The 18,849-nt window shown below is 43.6% G+C and overlaps 1 pseudogene; it reads left to right on the forward strand.

The window, feature by feature from the left end:
* Positions 1–18,387: 18,387 nt before the first annotated feature.
* On the forward strand, positions 18,388–18,849 carry LOC133243327 (U6 snRNA-associated Sm-like protein LSm3; annotated as a pseudogene).

Here is an 18,849-nt window from a genome sequence, read left to right on the forward strand (position 1 = left end):
TGAATCCTCGCCTTGAAGATCCTGGGGCCATTCTGGGTGCTCCAGAGTTCAGGGTGCCAATCTCAGTTGCAACAATGCCCCAACAGCAACGTCTACTCTTACCAAACAGCCCCTTTAGTTGGGGGTCCCCCTCGAGGGCTGAGCTGTGGTGGGTGTATATTTGAAAGGGGCTTTTTTTCAGGGGTGGAATCCTCGGTGTTACAACTAGTGGAACTAGTGGAATAGCTGGGGTATGAGAGCAGACACGTGACATGTGCAGGAGCTGGTTAAAGGTACACTCCAGACATCAAGCAGATGTGAGAGAGGAAGTAGGCCACTGAGATCTGCTGGGAACAGCCTAAGGAGCCACTAGGGAGACGGCAGACATAGAAGGTCAACCCTAGCCTTCTGCTGAGAACCCTCAGGGATCTTGGCAAGAAACGGGGTGGGGCTAGGGCAGGTTTATTTTAAACACCACCTGAGTCTCTCCAGCGGGTCTGTATTGAGTGGGGGGAGGTAAACAGGAGAGGGACAGCCACTGCCATGAGCTGTGACTCGTCACATGATTTTATTAGACTGAACTCCCCTGGAATAGACTTTATATATTGTTCTTAGCTCTGATTCCTTCTTACTTTCCCACACTTGTTTTATCTCTGTCTTGGCTTTCTCATCCATTTTTTCCCCTCCTGTTGAAGTTGCTATACCTCTGTGAGCCACCACAAATCTTTTTTTTCTGAATGATGTACAGTATAAATAAATAATATTTTAAAAAATACACCAACCTCATTTGATGCTCACAACATTCCTTAGATATGATGTCCTTCAGAGAGTATGTGGCTTGGGCAAAATCAAAGAGCTTTTAAGTATCTTCTGACTCCAAGCCCAGTGTACTTTCCACCAGTGGTGACCTGTTGAGCCTGGACTGTGTGCTAGTGACACTGGGCAACACACTGGGGACTGGAAATTGACCTGGTGCCACACACATTCTCTCAGGCCTGTGAGGAGTCATCTAACCATGAGGAATGTGAGGCTCACAAAGCTTAGGTAATTTGATGGACTCATACAGCACAGCAAGTAACAGAACCTGAATTCTGCCCCAGATGGGACTCGTTTGACTCCCACTTAGCAAAATAGAGAGCTCACCAGTGAGAGTGTTAGAGGCCACATCCTGCCACCCACTCAGTCTGCCCTCTTCAAGTCCATGGTTCTGTAATAACAAAACTAAGAAGAGCTAGCAATGGTTGCCCACCTTCCAGGGGCCAATGTGTGTGTGTTAGTCACTCAGTCATGTCTGACTCTTTGCCACTGTATGGACTGTAGCCTGTCAGGCTCCTCTGTCCATGGAATTCTCCAGGCAAGAGAACTGGAGTGGGTTGCTATTGGCTTCTCCAGGGGATCTTTCCACCCCTGGGATCGAACCCAGGTCTCCCACATTGCAGCCAGATTCTTTACCATCTGAGTCACCAGGCAAGCCCTCCAGATGCCAGGTACCATGTTAAATCCTTTACTTTCATTATTTCATTTTATCCTCACAATAATCCTCTGAGGCAGGTACTCTTCTGCTCCCTTACTTCATTCCCTGTGCTGTGTAATCTCAGCCACACCCATAGCTGCAGGTAGGACCTCTCTTCCAGGGGGTGACAAGCATCTTTCCATAGCCCAGACTTCTCTGGGCACTCCAGACTAGGATTTCTGCTTGCCTACTTGACTTCTTGAATTTATTCGTGTGTTCACTTGGTAAATATTTGTTGAGCACCTATTATATATTAAGCACTGTTCTAGATGCTAAGGATTTAGAAAGTAGGGACTTTCCTAGCAGTTCAGTAGTTAAGACTCTGTGCTTCCCCTGTAGGGGCCACAAGTTTGATCCATGGTTGGGGAACTAAGTTCACCCATACCTTGCAGCACAGCAAAAAAAAAAAAAAAGACAAAAATCCCTTTTTCCTGGAGCTTACATTCTGGTGGGTAAGAAAGAAAAGAAAGATATCTAGATAGTGAGAAGAGGTAAGGTAAAAAAAATAAATAAATAAAACAGAAAGTGAAAGTGAAATCGCTCAGTCGTGTCCGACTCTGCCACCCCACGGATTGTAGCCTACCACACTTCCTCTGTCCATGGGATTTTCCAGGCAAAAGTACTGGAGTGGGTTGCCATTTGCTTCTCCAGAGGATCTTCCCATCCCAGGGATTGAACCTGGGTCTCCCACATTGTAGGAAGACGCTTTACCATCTGAGTCACCAGGGAAGTCTGATATCAAATATTGGAGGGATGCTGAACTTTTAGGTCAGGGGGGAGAGAGAAGGCCTTGTTGATGATGGTGTTTGAATTGGGGAGGTGAAGGAGGTGGAGGAGGAGAGGTGGGCCTCTAAAATACCTCCAGATCAACAAGTTCAAAATCCAACCTATGACTGCCTCCTGAAAACCTAATCCTTGTCCAGTGATCTCAAGCTGAAGAAATGACCCCACCATCTATTGATTGGATGCAAGTCAGAAACATCCCTGACTCTGAACTCTCTCTCCCTTCCCCACACCCTTATCATCAGGTCTAATCCATTACCAAGTTCTGTTGCATCTGTCTCCTATTTCCTACTCATGAGGCCATGTGCTTCCCCATCTCCATTACTGCCACTGCCTACATCATCTGTTACCTGGACCAATGCAATGGCCTCCTAACTGGTGTCCCTGCTTCTGCTCTGGCCCCCATCTAATCTGTTCTCCACACAGTACCTAGAGTTACCTTTTTTGAACTCAAATTTCAGAATGATCTTATCTTGCTTAAAGCTTCCCATGGCATCACATAACTCTTAAGTTCTTACTGGTAGGTTAGAGGCCAAACTCATGGTCCATATGGTCTGATGCCAACCTCCTTCTCTAGTCTTGTTTCATACTGGTATTGCCTCCCCTACCACCCCAACACACACACACACACACACACACACGCGCACACACACACACACACACACCAGTCACACTAGCTTTATTTTAGAATCTTAAGCCAGTCGTGTTCTTGCCATGATAAGGCCTTTTTACATGCATTTCCCCTTTCCTGCAATCTCCTTCTTCACTTACCTCAAGCCAATCTGTGTCATTTATTAAAATTTACCACCCCCTTCTCTGATCTGTATTAGATCAAATTCTTATTTGGATTTTCTAGATTTTCCCTTTCACACATATAATTTTGCATTGATTTGTCTGCGTGTTTGATTTCTCTCTACCTGTCCCACTAAATAGTACCTCCATGAGGACAGAGATTCATATATTCATCATTGGATCCCCAGTGCCCACAACAGTGCTTGACATGTAAGTAAGTGCTCAACAAATGTTTATTGAGTGAATGAAAGAATGAGTGAGTGAATCACCATTTCACAGATGAGAAACTGAGGCTCACAGAGGTAAAGTGTATCACTCAAGGCAACACAGCTACTTGGTGGTAGAGCAGGGATTTGAGTCTAAATTTGTTCGATTTCGTCTGCCATATTCTTTGGTATGCCTCTTCCTGCCTTTCTAAGTTTACTTTTTAAACCTCACTAATTATGTGTGAGCATATCCATGCTGTAAAAATTCAAACCATAAAGATTTCTATACAGTAAAAAGTGTAGGGGACTTCCCTGGTGGCACAGTAGATGAGAATACACCTGCCAATGCAGGGGACACGGGTTAGATCCCTGGTCTGGGAAGATCCCACATGTTATGGAGCAAGTAAGCCTGTGCACCACATCTACTGGGCCTGTGTGATAGGGCTGGCGAGCTGCAACTACTGAAGCCCTCACGCCTAGATCCTGTGCTTCACAACAAGAGAATTCACTGCAAGAAGAAGCCCATGTATTGCAAAGAGGAATAGGTACTGCTCTCCACAACTAGAGAATGCCTGTGCAAAGCAATGAAGACCCAGGGTAGCCAAAAATAAATAAATACATAAATAAATAATTTGTTTAAGTGTAATTCCCCTGGCTTTGGCGCTCCTGAGGCGTATCACTGTTAACGTTTTGTTATCTGTATTTCCAAGGCTCATTCTGTGCTTGGACTATACACATATAGCTAGCTAGCTATATTATATACACACATCCACACAGATAGATAAACATAGTTCCATTGGGTTATTTTTTTACATTGATGGCTCATACTAGGTGTGTTCTTCTGAGGTTTCTTTTATTAAATTAACACTATGCTGTAAGATCTGTTGATGTCAGTACATCATCCTGGCACTCTCCTTTGCATACATGAAGAGATGTGGAAATATTAAATGATGCATAAAATGCACAAGTGCCATTAAGTTATTATTTTATTATCAAAAGAGAGTCAGGTAGTAGTGATTTGCTGCAGTTCTTTATTATATGTCACTGTGCTGCACTTTAGGGATCCCCAGATGAGGAAGACAGTTCTTGCTTGTATCCTGTCAGCAAAGATAAAGCTAGGAGGCTGAGACAGCAAGGCATGGTTAGGGCAACAGAAGTAGCTCTGTATTACCAGATCCTATAAGCAAAGGGCAAATGTGGGAGGGACAAGGCGTGGCACATAGGCAGGGGGCTAAATCAAGTGGGGTCTTATTTATCTTGTTAAGGAGTGGATCTTTTCTGAGGGTACAAGGAACCATGTAAGGAGTACTGGTTAGGAATACATCAGCTATAAGTAGCAGACAATTTGCTAATATTTTTTTCTCAATATAACAAGAAGTCTGAAGGAAGGCAGTTTCTGGCTTTGGTTCAGGTCAAAAGTGCTCTTGGAGCTCAGGCTCTATCTTTTATCGTCATCATCCTGATTGTGTTCACTTTCATCTCTATGCTTATTGCTTCATAGTCTCAACATGGCCACATGGCTCCGATATCAGGTCCATGTTCAGGGAAGTTAGAAGGCAAAATGAGATTGCTCTCAGGAAAGCAAAAATTTCCCCAGATTCCTTCAGTAGATTGAAGCTTATAACTCATTGGCTAGAATTGTATGTGGCTGCCCTAACTTCAGGGAAAGCTGGAGGAATTAATATTTAGTTTTCATTACTTCTAAAGTGAGAGCACACAATGACTGGGAAAGACTGCTTTGGTCCCCAGCCCAAATGATCTGCTTCCAGTAAGATTCACTCAGGGAACTGGCAGGAACTAAGGAAGCAGGCCCTTCTGCCCTGTGGTGCCATTATAATTCTTCCCAAGAGATTTTTTGGGAAGCCCTGAAATGCTGGGAAATTTTTCACTCAGGCCTGAAAATGTTTGCCAAGAAAATAATGCAGGATTCCTGGTTTGCACAGAAGGAATAGGTAAAGCCCTTATTAAAGTAGGATATGGCCACTTCCACCTGGAGAATAGATCTGTCCATCAGTCTCCAAATTGGAGCTCTTGGCTTAAGCCTTGTGTGGGAAAGCCCACACTATAAGGCCATAGTTCTAAGAATCCACTCAGGAAGGATCAGATTTGAACTTAGAGAACTGCCCTGGCAGCTCCACTTCAGCTTATAGCAAATCTCTCTTGGCATTTGTATGTATGCCCTGTCTGAGAGAACTGTAATCTACTGCCAGGAAATGCCACTACCTACAAGAAAAGGAGGACCTACTGGTCACAGTCTCCATCAGGTCCCAGAAAGAAGAGTGTATTCATGCTACTGTCCTGAATCACAGACATGGCAGTAGGGACAGGGGCTTGTGTTTGTGTGGTGAGGTTTTGAAAAGTTAAGCAGGATAGAAAGTTGATCAAAACCAGGGGATTTCAGGCTGGGATTGTGGGCCCAGATGATCTTGTAATTCACAAGTCTATACAATTGTATGATCTTTCTCTGGAAGAAACTATATATAGAAATGACAAAAAAAAAAAAAGTTGAAAGGATGTATGTTGCATAGACGTAGAAGGCCTAAGAACCCAAGCAAGAGTATTACATTAGTAATGGATGTTAATAAAAAGAAGGCTTAGAAAGCTAAAGGACCTCCTTTCTAAAGCAGAGAGCTGGGCTCTAGATAATATCAGTTGAGGCAACCCCCACCACAACCCAGGGAGCTGAGTATCACTAGCTCCATTTTTTACATATGAGATCTGCCTAAGTCAGGTCATATCGATGGTGCACTGTGAAGTATGGAATTCAGTCCCATTTATTTCTGATTTTAAAGTTCATGCTCAAAGGCACCCTCACTACACTGCATTGAACAGACTTTCCCTGGATGCCAGAAAATGATGATCTGTTTGAGAGGCTATTTTTCAGTAGAGAGAGAGAGTGACTATCTTTTATCTGCAATTTCTCATTAGTTTGGTTTTTGAAAGCCCACTTGAACGGTCTCTGCTTGTTTGTTGGTTTTTTTCATTCGAATGCACCCTGACCTAAGTTGCAACGGATAACTTGTTGCCAGGATATGACTGCAATAGCCAGAATGGAAAGTAAGCAATAACAAAACAGCACAATCATCGAGTTCTTTGTGATGCCTGCATTTCTTTTTATTAAACCCATTATTTCTGAATCTTTTTGGGTGGGGCTAGAGATGGAGGAGAGCTATTAACGGCCAACTATTCTTTATTTCAAATCTATTCATATTATAGTTAATTATTGCTCTACAGACATTTAACACCCAAACTACAGCCTTTTTGGTTAAATTGTTGATGACTACATGGCCAGATAAATAACAATCTTAAACAAAGATGGGCAGAATAAATTGAAAACTGACAAGTACTTTCATGACCCCACTAACATTTCAAATAATAAGAAAATTTGTGGGAAGCAATTTCTAACCCTTGACACTCCACGTGAAATGTAGCTAGCTCTCTGATACTTTCTCACACAATCCCACAGTAATTAAGCCCATTCTACAGATAAAGAAATTGAAGCTCAGGGGGTGAAATGACTTGTCTGAGGAGGCCTTACAAATAATTGAGTAAAGAAGAGAAGAGAAAGGCAAAGGAGAAAAGGAAAGATATATCCATCTGAATGCAGAGTTTGAAAGAATAGCAAGGAGAGATAAGAAAGTCTTCTTAAGTGATCAGTGCAAAGAAATAGAGGAAAACAATAGAATGGGAAAGACTAGAGATCTCTTTAAGAAAATATGAGATATCAGGGATATCAGATATCTTTACATTTCATGCAAAGATGGGCACAATAAGGACAGAAATGGTATGGACCTAACAGAAGCAGAAGATATTAAGAAGATGTGGCAAGTATACACAGAAGAACTGTACAAAAAGGATCTGAATGACCCAGATAACCACAATGGTGTGATCACTCACCTAGAGCCAGACAACCTGGAGTGTGAAGTCAAGCGGGCCTTAGGAAGCATCACTATGAACACTGCTAGTGGAGGTAATGGAATTCCAGTTGAGCTGTTTCAAATCCTAAAAGACTATGCTGTGAATATGCCAGCAAATTTGGAAAACTCAGCAGTGGCTACAAGATGGGAAAAGGTCAGTTTTCATTCCAATCCCAAAGAAAGGCAATGCCGAAGAATGTGCAAACTATCACATAATTGTACTCATCTCACACGCTAGCAAAGTAATGCTCAAAATTCTCCAAGCTAGGCTTTAATAGTACATGAACCGAGAACTGCCACATGTTCAAGCTGGATGTAGAAAAGGCAGAGGAACCAGAGATCAAATTGCCAACATCCATTGGCTCATAGAAAAAGCAAAAGAATTCCAGAAAAACATCTACTTCTGCTTTATTGACAACACCAAAGCCTTTGATTGTGTGGAGATGGGAATACCAGACCACCTTACCTGCCTCCTGAGAAATCTGTATACAGGTCAAGAAGCAACAGTTAGAACTGACATGGAACAATGGACTGATTCCAAATTGGGAAAAGAGTACATGAAGGCTGTATATTGTCACCTTGCTTATTTAACTTATATGCAGAGTACATCATGCAAAATGCCAGGCTGGATGAAGCACAAGCTGAGACCAAGATTGCCAGGAGAAATATCAATAACCTCAGATACGCAGATGACACCACCCTTATGGCAGAAATTGAAGAGGAACTAGAGTCTCTTGATGAAAGAGAAAGAGAAGAGTGAAAAAGCTGACTTAAAACTTAACAGTCAAAAAATGAAGATCATGGCATCCAGTCCCATCACTTCATGGCAAATAGATGGGGAAACAGTGAGAAACTTTATTTTCTTGGGCTCCAAAATCACTGAAGATGGTGACAGCAGCCATGAAATTAAAAGATGCTTGCTCCTTGGAAGAAAAGCTATGACAAACCCAGACAGCATATTAAAAAAGCAGAGACATTACTTTGCCAACACAGGTCCGTCTAATCAAAGCTCTAGTTTTTCCAGTAGTCATCTATGGATGTGAGAGTTGGACCATAAAGAAAGCTGAGTGCCGAAGAATTATTGCTTTTGATCTGTGGTGTTACAGAAGACTCCTGAGAATCCCTTGGCCTTTGAGGAGATCAAACTAGTCAATCCTAAAGGAAATCAGTTCTGAATATTCATTGGAAGGACTGATGCTAAAGCTGAAGCTCCGATACTTTGGTCACCTGATGCGAAGAACTGACTCATTGGAAAAGACCCTGATGCTGGAAAAATTGAAGGCAGGAGAAGGGAACGACAGAGGAGGAGATGGTTGGATGGCAGCACCGACTCAATGGACATGAGTTTAAGTAAGCTCTGGGAGTTGGTGATGGACAGGGAAGCCTGGTGTGCTACATACAGTCCATGGGGTCGCAAGGAGTTGGACATAACTGAGCGACTGAACTGAACTGAAGGGCACACAAAGAATGAGTGGTAGAACCATAATTTGAACTTAAGTCTGTACAGTCCTCATATGTGTGATCAGTTTGGCTCAGCTCTAAGAATGGGTAAGACTTAGATGTGAATTTCAATCTTGATAGGATAAGTAAACAGAAAAACTGCATCTGAACATTTCTATTAATGAACTTGACCTATTGATCTTTATAGAGCACGTCACCCAACAACCATTAACTACACATTTTTTTTTTCAGGTACACATGAAACATGAACCAGGGTGGACAAATTTGGGACCATAAAATAAATCTCAATACATTTAGAAAGATTCAAGTCATACAAAGTCTGCTCTGTGACCACAGAGAATTAAATAAAAAATCAATGATGGAGTGACTTCCCTGGTGGTCCAGTAGTTAAGAATCTGCCTGCCAATGCAGGGGTCGCAGGTTTGATCCCTGGCCTGGGAAAAGCCCACATGCTTCAGGGCAACTAAGTGCAAGAGCCACAGCTACTGAGCCTGCATGCTCTGGAGCCTGTGAGCAACAAGAGAAGCCACTGCAATGAGAAGCCCGTGCGCCACAACTAGAGAGTGGCCCCTGCTTGCTACAACTGGAGAAAACCTGTGCACAGCAACGAAGACCCAGCACAGCCATAAATAAATAAACTTTTAAAACTTTAAAAAATTAAAATAAACATCAATGATGGAAAGATCTCCAGAAATTCTCTAAATATTTAAACACCAAATAATATTTTTAATGAGCTGTGGGTTAAAGAAAATTAAAAAAAAAATTAAAAAAAAAAACAAAAACAAAAAAAAAGAAAATTCCAAAGTAAAATTAGGAAGTAATTTGCTGCTAAGTCACTTCAATCGTGTCCGACTCTGTGTGACCCCATAGACCAGGCTCCCCCGTCCCTGGGATTCTCCAGGCAAGAACACTGGAGTGGGTTGCCATTTCCTTCTCCAATGCATGAAAGTGAAGTCGCTCAGTTGTGTCCGACTCCTAGCGACCCCATGGACTGCAGCCTACCAGGCTCCTCCATCCATGGGATTTGCCAGACAAGAGTACTGGAGTGGGGTGCCATTGCCTTCTCCAATCATAATATAAAGGTATGTAAATGATAACCACAGATTTGAAGCAAAAGTTATAATTCACTGTCTGTCAAATGCAAATGTACTTATGGGCATAGTGAGCGTTTGAACTCAGGATCAAAGTTATATATGCTATTATATTTCTATACATATTGTGGTGTTTCTTGAGTACCAGCTATGCATACATACTTAAGTTTAAAATACATTAAAAAAATTTTAGGAGTTAATTTTCATAAGTGAGTAAATATATCTCAAAATGAATTCTGAAGAATGTTTAGTGTTTTCCCAAAGAAAGGAATGAAAAAGAAAGTGGTGCTTCTTACTCTGGATGAAGTATCAGTATTCCTTAGCAGAGTTCGCTTCAGTCATCAACAAAGATATATGTTTATTTTTAAATTAATTTTTAGCACTGTATGAAGGCAAGAACTCTGAGCTGGCAGTTAAAAGTCCTAAATTGTCGTGCACATTCCACCACCAACTCCTGGTGTGGCCTTGATGAAATCCCTTTCCTTGCTGGGACTGTATTTCCCGAGTAAGAGGAGGGGTTTCGACTAGAATATGACATCTCTGGCCCTTCTATAGAATCCTGTGAATGTGTGTATGTGTGTTATTTATCTACTTTGGGAAATAAAATGCTTTATTGCTCAGAGTATATAAGCCAAACAGTTACATATAATCTCAGCACGGTTAAAGAAGCGTTCTTTCCTATATGTTGAGATACAAGTAAAAGAAAAGACTGAATAAATTCCACGGTCAATTACATGGTCAGTGAATCACAAGAGTAGAGGCTCTCGGAATTTGGCAGCTACTGTTAGATTCAAAAGATGTGCTGAGAAGCAACGGTTTTAGCAAGTAGTTTCCCTATTTACTCGAGCCTGGAGGCTGTTGCTAATATTTGGGACCAAGAATATTGTAGATTGTTCCATTTAACAGCCCCTCTGAAGATCAGATTCTGGGCTTTCATGGACTTGCCAGATTTTAAAATCATAATCTATGACATGCGGCCATGCCTGTTATGATTTCAATCTGGCCCTGAGTTATTAAACAGGCCAGTGGCTCTGAACTAGGTGGGGAGTTGCGGCTTAGAGGCAACACAGCTGGCGGGATTATTCTTATTCTTCTCTTATTTTCTAGTAGCTCTCTAGGGTCTAGGTCTGTGTAAGAATTTGATTCTTTCCTTCCTTCTAGAATCCTTCCTGAAGAGAACTTCCATGAGAATCTGCGCAGCCCTCACTCTCCCTGTCACTTCTCCAACACGATTCCTCTGGGTGAGCATTCCACCTGAAATCCTTGGGCCTGGGGCCTAAGAGTTCAGTGTGGTGGTCCCTTGACTTCAGTGCAGGTGGAGAGTTTGGTATGGATATGGGAAGGATGGGGTTTCCCTGGTAGCTCAGCTGGTAAAGAATCTGCCTGCAATGCAGGAGATCCCTGTTCAATTTCTAGGTGGGGAAGATCCCCGGGAGAAGGGATCGGCTACCCACTCCAGTATTATTGGGCTTCCCTAGTGGCTCAGATTGTATAGAATCCATCTGCAATGAGGGAGACCTAAGTTTGATCCCTGGGTTGGGAAGATCCCCTGGAGGAGAGCATGACAACCCACTCCAGTATTCTTGCCTGGAGAATCCCATGGACAGAGCAGCTTGGAAGGCTACAGTCCATGGGGTCACAAACTGTCAGACTGAGTGACTAAGCACAGCACAGCACTGCGTGGGAAGGATGGCGTCCTGGTGACAAGCCAGGAATTGAATGGGTCCAGAGGCAGCTTACACACATACACAAACTTAAAAGGTGAATCTGATTAGAAGTCAGTGTCTCCTTCACTCCATTGTCAAAATAAGATAAATCAAGATATAAATAGATACTTCTTACCAGGGGCCAGAAATAGCTTTTTCCCCCCTATTTTTGTTTTTTTTTTGGTTGTGAATCACTTGGGATTTTTGCTCCCCAACCAGGGATTGAACCCACACCCTCTGCATTGAAAAGCAGAGTTTGGACCACCAGGGAAGTTCCAGAATTAGCTTTCTTTAATTTTTTGATTCTAAGTGGCAATCTCAGTGTAATATGTATATGCGTGTATGCATGTATATGTATAAACGTATACGTGCATGCATGTGTGCTCAGTCGCTTCAGTCAAGTCTGACTCTGAGACCCTATGTACTGTAGTCTGCTGGCTCCTCTGTCCATGGGATTCTCCAGGCAAGAATATTGGAGTGGGTTGCCATGCCCTGCTCCAAGGGATTTTCCCAAACCAAGGATCAACCGAAGTCTCCTATGTCTCCTGCATTGGCAGGCAGATTCTTTACTGCTGAATCACCAGGGAAGCCCACAAATGGACACATGTTATGATAAATATGTATCCTTTACATATGATATATATATATAGTTGGGCAAAGCTACCTCCACAGAATAACAGCTGGGAAGGCTATGTTGCGTGGCAGAAGCAGGACCTGACAATGAAAGCTGGACTGAGAAGCTAAATTAATGAACGTGAAGTTGAAGGTGAGTCAACAGTGCAATAAGCACATCCGTGGACTTCTGGTTGGGTGAAACTTGCTCTCTGAGTGGGGAAGTGAGTGCTGCTACCCTGGGCTTTCGGATAGAGAAATACATATTGCAAAATTTTCTGACGAGAGTTCTAAGGTGTTCCTTAGAGCCTTCCAAACGAGAAAAAGTTGAGAGGAGAGTGAGTGGTCTGGAGATAAACAGCCTTGGTGCACAGGGCTGCCCCAGAACACATAGGGAGTGACCTCGGTAAGGCCCAACCAGGAGGAGTGGATGAAAGGTGCAGTATAGAACAGTAAGAGCTTTCCAAAGAGAAGACAGGTTGCCCCACATGATAGCAATCCGTTCATCCCTGGAGGTATTCAAGCTGGCCATCCTTTTGGCTGGGATGCTGAAGAGGAGATTCAAATATCACATGCATGGGGCCCTAAGATCCATGGCACATGGCACATGACACATGACACTCTTCAACATGTGGAAAGAGTAGAGTGTCTGGTCCAGGGCACCGTACACAGCTCTGTAGATGTGTAGATATATAGTCATATATCTCCAGTGAGAGGTTCAGTAAAAAATGTGGAAAACTTGTACAGTGTACATCTTTTTCTCCAAAGGACACAGAGACATCCTGTGACAATCTCAGATCCAAAGAAGACAGAGTGATCCTGAGTGAAGTCCACATGGTCAGCATTTCTTTAGCAAGCATGATCCCAAATGATGCCTTCTTGAGAGTGGCTTACCTCCTTGTCAACTGTGCCCTTCCATAGTCTAGGCCCTTTCGTCCTCCCCAGATGAACTGCAGTTGAAGAAAGTGACCAAAAGTTGATTGAAACTTACTGTTGACAAGAATGTTCTTCTGCGTGGCTGAGTTGGGGGTCAGGCATCTGAGAGTTGAAACATCAGGAACTAGGGTGAGTGAACAAGTTCCTCCTGGGAAGTCATCTTTGAACCTCATTTGTCCCTGAGAAATGGCCATCAAAGACTTGCTGCCATTCTGTGTCTTGTCCTGCAAACTGGTACCTGCTCCATACATGGTAGTGCTAGCTCTCTCACCAGTAGAAACATTCTTTGGACAGAAATAGTCATTTATATTGGTGACAGGTGATGTTTAATTTCTGGGGATGGCTTTTTAAATTTTTCTATTACTCTAGGACTTTTCTTTTCCCATCTCTTCCATCCTTTTTCATTACAAATAAATTATTTTTTTCAGTGAACATGTCTTTAGAGTAAAGACAGAATGTTTTGTAAAATGGTGCTTTCAGACAAGGGTGACACGTAGCATTTTTTTCTGATAGTTGAGAAACAATAGTAGATCTTTTGGGACTTAAGCTGGAATTAGTCTTATCAATCTCTATTTTTGGTTTATTTTTTCACCCTGTCAGTTTAACTCTGTCTTAAAGGCACAAATAGCAAGGGGTATAACAACATCTGGAATATGGTAGAAAGTGGGCTGAAAAAGATGATTCTTCATTCTGTAGCAGTATCACTTTATGAGTGGGCCAACCACCATGGCTCTCAGACACTGTTAGACCCTTGAGGAGCTTGTAAGAACATCTAGTCCGACCCCTCACTTTCCTGACAGCTTTTCAGCCTCCCCTTGCCATTGTTCCCCACATCTGGGCAAGCTGATGAGAAAGCTTGGGTGTCCTGACCTTTAGTGCCCAGCAGGAGATTCAAATCACACAAGGCTCTGTACACCTGTGGGAACCTTCACCTCTGCCAACCACCTAATCAGAGGTAAAACCGCTTCTTTCCCTGCTTTCCCAAGCCATGTTTGGACCAGCTTGGGAACCCTACCCTGCTTTCCCTAGAAAAACCCCATTATGTAATTAATAACACTTTTCACACCCTCTGTGTGTGTGTTCAGCAGCATCAGTCTTGACATTGGGACTAAACTTTGGGTAGATGACCACAGCACAACTCTGAGGTGTCTGTTGTTATAATCAGCATGTTACTGATGAGGAAACTGAGGAACAGGGAGGTCAAAGTCATGCACAGGGACTGTAAAAAGCTTACATAATTACAAAAAGCACTCCTGAAAATAAACACACTGCTGAGATTTTCATTTCGACCTGCCTAAGAATGTTCTATGTCCAGAGTGTGCAGTTGAAATGTATTAATAAGCAAAGGTTCTGAGATGAATCTTTGACTTCTGGTTAAAGTTCCTACCCAAGATTATACAGCTAGTAAGTGATGGAGCTGGGATCGAATCCCAGGCTCTGGGGCTCTGGAATCTACATTCTAAACATCTCAGAAAGGGACTTCCTAGACGGTCCAGAAGTTAAGACTCCATGCTTCCACTGCAGAGGACACAAGTTTGATCCCTGGTCGGGGAACTAAGATCCCACATGTCACATGGCCAAAAAAACGAAGCAACAACAACAACAAAATAAATAAATTTAATATCTGCCTGATAATAAAGCCTGTGCAGCAGTAGAATAAACCCAGGTTTGATGAAGCTTGTGGAAAGGCTATGTATAGAATAATCCTCATGCTATATACCAGACACTGTGCTAAGTTCTTTACTGAATCTTTTTACAACTCTGTAAAGTCAATGCAATTATTATTCCCATTTTACAGATAAGGAAATTGGAAGCTCTGAGAGGTTAAGAAACATGCCCGAGGCCACACAGCTAATAAGTGGAGTAGCTGGCTTGAAAAGCTCCATGAGTTGATATATTAGAAGCTGTATGGTCTAATATTCATTTAGAATGTGGATATTTTGGTTCTTAGGTCTATAATAATAAAGGTCAGATTTTCTATGTATTGAATGATAAGCCCTTTATATGCATTATCCTAGTTAAACTTAATACTATAACATAAGTACTGCTTTATCTCCATTTTACAGATGAGTCGCTTGAGTCTCAGAGAAGTTAGCACATTTTTGAGGAAAGTTTTACTAATGTAGGGACCTGGAGAGGAGCTGAGCTCTGAAGTCTGTCTGATTAGAACAACCAAGCTCTGGAAGACTTAACTGGTTGGATTTGTAGTTTGAGTCTCAGTTCTCTCCTCTGCCGACTGAAAGTACACAATCTCCAGCAAGGACCCAGCCATATCTTTAGGATTTTAAAACAGAACCAGCTGCCCTGCCCCGGCCCTCCCCCCATCAGCACCTCTTGAGCTGTTGCAGCGTATTCCTGTTCAGCACCTCCTGTCAGATGCCTCGTTCTTGCTGATGTCGGGGACTGGACTGTCACTGGACTGGCCCTGGCTGCTGTGGCTACTCAGGCAGCACATGCTGGAAGTCCCTGTTATCTCTGGGACTGCTCTTTCTGGTATGTTAAGGATTTATTCAGTCGAAAAGGAAGAAGGAACCGAGAACCTTCTGTGGCCAGTATGTGTATTTCTCCTTGTGCATATCCTGGCATTGGTATCTCTGGACATGGAAATCCACATACCCAGCCAGGGGAGTGTTGAGTGAACCCACAGAAAATGGAGAAGTATGCAACACTGGGAGAGGCCCAGGCATGATCCTTTGTTGCTGTTTAGTCACTAAATCATGTCCAACTCTTTGCAACCATATGGACTGTAGCCCACCAGACTCCTCTGTCCATGGGATTCTCTAAGCAAGAATACTGGAGTGGGTTGCCATTCCCTTCTCCAGGGGATCTTCCCGACCCAGGGATGGAACCCAGGTCTCCCTCATTTCAGGCAGAGTCTTTACCATCTGAGCCACCAGGGAAGGCCAGCGTGGTCCTGTGCTGTGCTGTATTTAGTCACTCAGTCGTGTCTGACTCTTTGCGACCCTGTGGACTGTAGCCTGCCAGACTCCTCTGTCCATCGGGATTCTTCAGTCAAGAATGCTGGAGTGGGTTGCCATGCCTCCCTCCAAGGGGATCTTCTCAACCCAGGGATCAAACCCAGCTCTCCCACATTGCAGGAGGATTCTTCACCTCCTGAGCCACCAGGGAAGCCCCAGTGTGGTCCTAGGGACCCATAAACTGCCACCAAGTCAGCCCTGCCACTAAAAAACTGAAAGCATGCAACTGCCTCAAATTTATTTACTCAAGATTAGGATTTGATTCTAACTCTCTTCCTATAAAGAAAGTTCATATTCACAGAAGCTTGAGACGGCCCTAAGACATATGTGGACCCAAAGACAGATGGAGAAACATTACCTACAGTTATTATTAAACATCTTCAGAGAATTGGAGTTTTTGGGTGGCAGCAGGGAGCCTGAAACAGTGAAGGTACTTGGGAGAAGTAGAAATGCCCTCGAGTCGAAGTGAGCAGGTCTGGCTAAGCAAGTTGGTTATTCCAGCTCTTCTTGGCCTTGGACAAGGCCTCTCCTTTCCCTTCTCAGACCCTTTGAGTCCTTCCTCATTTGAACTTCAGTGCTATATGCTCTTTCCTTTCCTTTTTTTCTTTTTAAAAGTGCTTACAGCTCTAGCGTTATTTGATTTCATTGAAGAAAATGACAAGCCTTCATCAAGTGCCCATCGTATGTGCCTGTCACTGTGCAAGTTCCTCAAGTAAAGCTACAGCCAAAGGGCTTGGGGACCACAAAGACAGGGAGTGTCAGGGCAGACATGTCAGAAGAGGTGCCTCTGAAGCTGCGCTGAGGAGGATGAGTGACAGAAAACAAGAGCGGGCAGTGAGAGGCCCACACGCTCTTCTGAATCACCTGAAATTGTGAAAGAGTCAAAAGGAACCTGGCTCATTTCAGGGAACCTGGGAGCCATGGGAAGTTGAGTATTTCTGCTGGGATGTGCGTGGTGGTAAGGAATGAGGAAGCCAAGAACAGATCATGGAGGGCCTCAAATGGCTGCTCAAGGAGTTTAGACTTTGTCCTATGGCAGCACAGGTTGCCAACAGGGGTTCTTTCGAAGTGAAATTGCAGAATCAGATAGCTTTTGTGGAACTGTCACCCAAGACTCAGTGGGGAGGATGATCTAGCACAGGAGACCCTACAGGCCTGGAGAGGAGTTAGGATGCTCGTTCACAAGGGAGAGTCCAGACAAAGGACAATGGCTCTCTGGTGGATGAAGCTGTCCACCTCCTGATACTCAGGCCCTGTGGAATCCCTCCCCTCGGTTGCAGGCTGGCCCTAGTAAGACAAATTACGACAGTACAGCAAAGATGATGGATATTGCTTCCAAGATCAGATTACAGAAAGACTGTGACTTCTGAAGCCAGTTGCCATGTGGTGAACTGTACTATGGAGGGGCCCAGATGGCAAATCACCAATGTCTGTGGTCAAAGCCAGTGGGGACCGAGGCTGGTGTACAGCCACTTGAGTGAACTGGGAACTGGAGTTTCTGAGGCAGGCCAACAACAGCCATGTCAGTGACGCTGGAAGCACATCCTTCCCCACTGGAGCCTGGAGCCAGCTCTCCTCCCAACCACTACCTTGACTGCAGCTTGTGAGAAACCTGGAACCCACTAAGCCAGGCCTGGATTCCTGGCCACAGAAATGGTGAGTAGTTACTATATGTTGTTTTATACTGCTAACATTTGGGGTTATTTCTTACACAGCAACGGATAAGTAACACCAAGCCCCAACTAAGGCAATGAGAAAAAAGAACAGATGGATTCCGGAACTGGTTGGAAATTAGAGTGTGAGGGGGAAAGAAATGTCTAGGCAGACAGGGGTGCTGTTTAATCGAGATGGAAAATAGAGAAGTGCTGGTTTCGGGAGGATAATGATGAGTTAGTTTGGTCCAGTCAAAATTTGATGGACTGTAGGACAGTACTTGGAGAAGGCAATGGCACCCCACTCCAGTACTCTTGCCTGGAAAATCCCATGGATGGAGGAGCCTGGTAGGCTGCAGTCCATGGGGTCGCTAAGAGTCGGACACGACTGAGCGTCTTCACTTTCACTTTTCACTTTCATGCATTGGAGAAGGAAATGGCAACCCACTACAGTGTTCTTGCCTGGAGAATCCCAGGGACGGGGAGCCTGGTGGGCTGCCGTCTATGGGGTAGCACAGAGTCAGACACGACTGAAGCGACTTAGCAGCAGCAGCAGCAGCAGGACAGTACTACAGTCAAGAGGCAGTTGGGACCAAAGATCTGAGGCTCAGTAAAACCATACAGACTGAACTTTTGGGAAGACCAATGGAGAGGTGACTCTTAAACGTGCAGAGACCAAGGCCAGGACCCTAGACACGTTCAGCAGTTAAAAGACTGTCCTGTATCATCAGAAAACTATTGGTGATTGTGTATGTGTTTGTCTATGTATATCTTCTCCCAAGCAGTTGCCTCTCATTCTAAAATACTTTTCCAGGTTTCAAACATGGCAGACCGCATGGACCGGCAACAAACTACCAACACCATAGAAGAGCCCCTGGATCATCTCAGGCTCAGCCTGGATGAGAAAATCTATGTGAAAATGAGAAACAACAGAGAACTTTGAGGCAGGTTACATGCTTACAATCAATATTTAAGCACAATATTGGGAAATATGGAAGAAACTGTGCAACTATAGAAAGTGAAGGAGAAGCATTTCAAGAGATATATAAATCAACAAAATGGAATATTCTGATGCTCTTTGTCTGGGGAGATGGTGTTGTGCTAGTGGTCCCACCATTTACAGTTGACTGAAACGAAGAATTTATCCAGGGTGGAAAGCAGGAGATTTTGTATGACTGCCGCTTTAAACCTAGAAGATATTCAAAAGAGAAACTGTCAAAAAA

This window comes from Bos javanicus, chromosome X (assembly GCF_032452875.1).
Source record: "Bos javanicus breed banteng chromosome X, ARS-OSU_banteng_1.0, whole genome shotgun sequence".
NCBI classification, from domain to species: domain Eukaryota; kingdom Metazoa; phylum Chordata; class Mammalia; order Artiodactyla; family Bovidae; genus Bos; species Bos javanicus.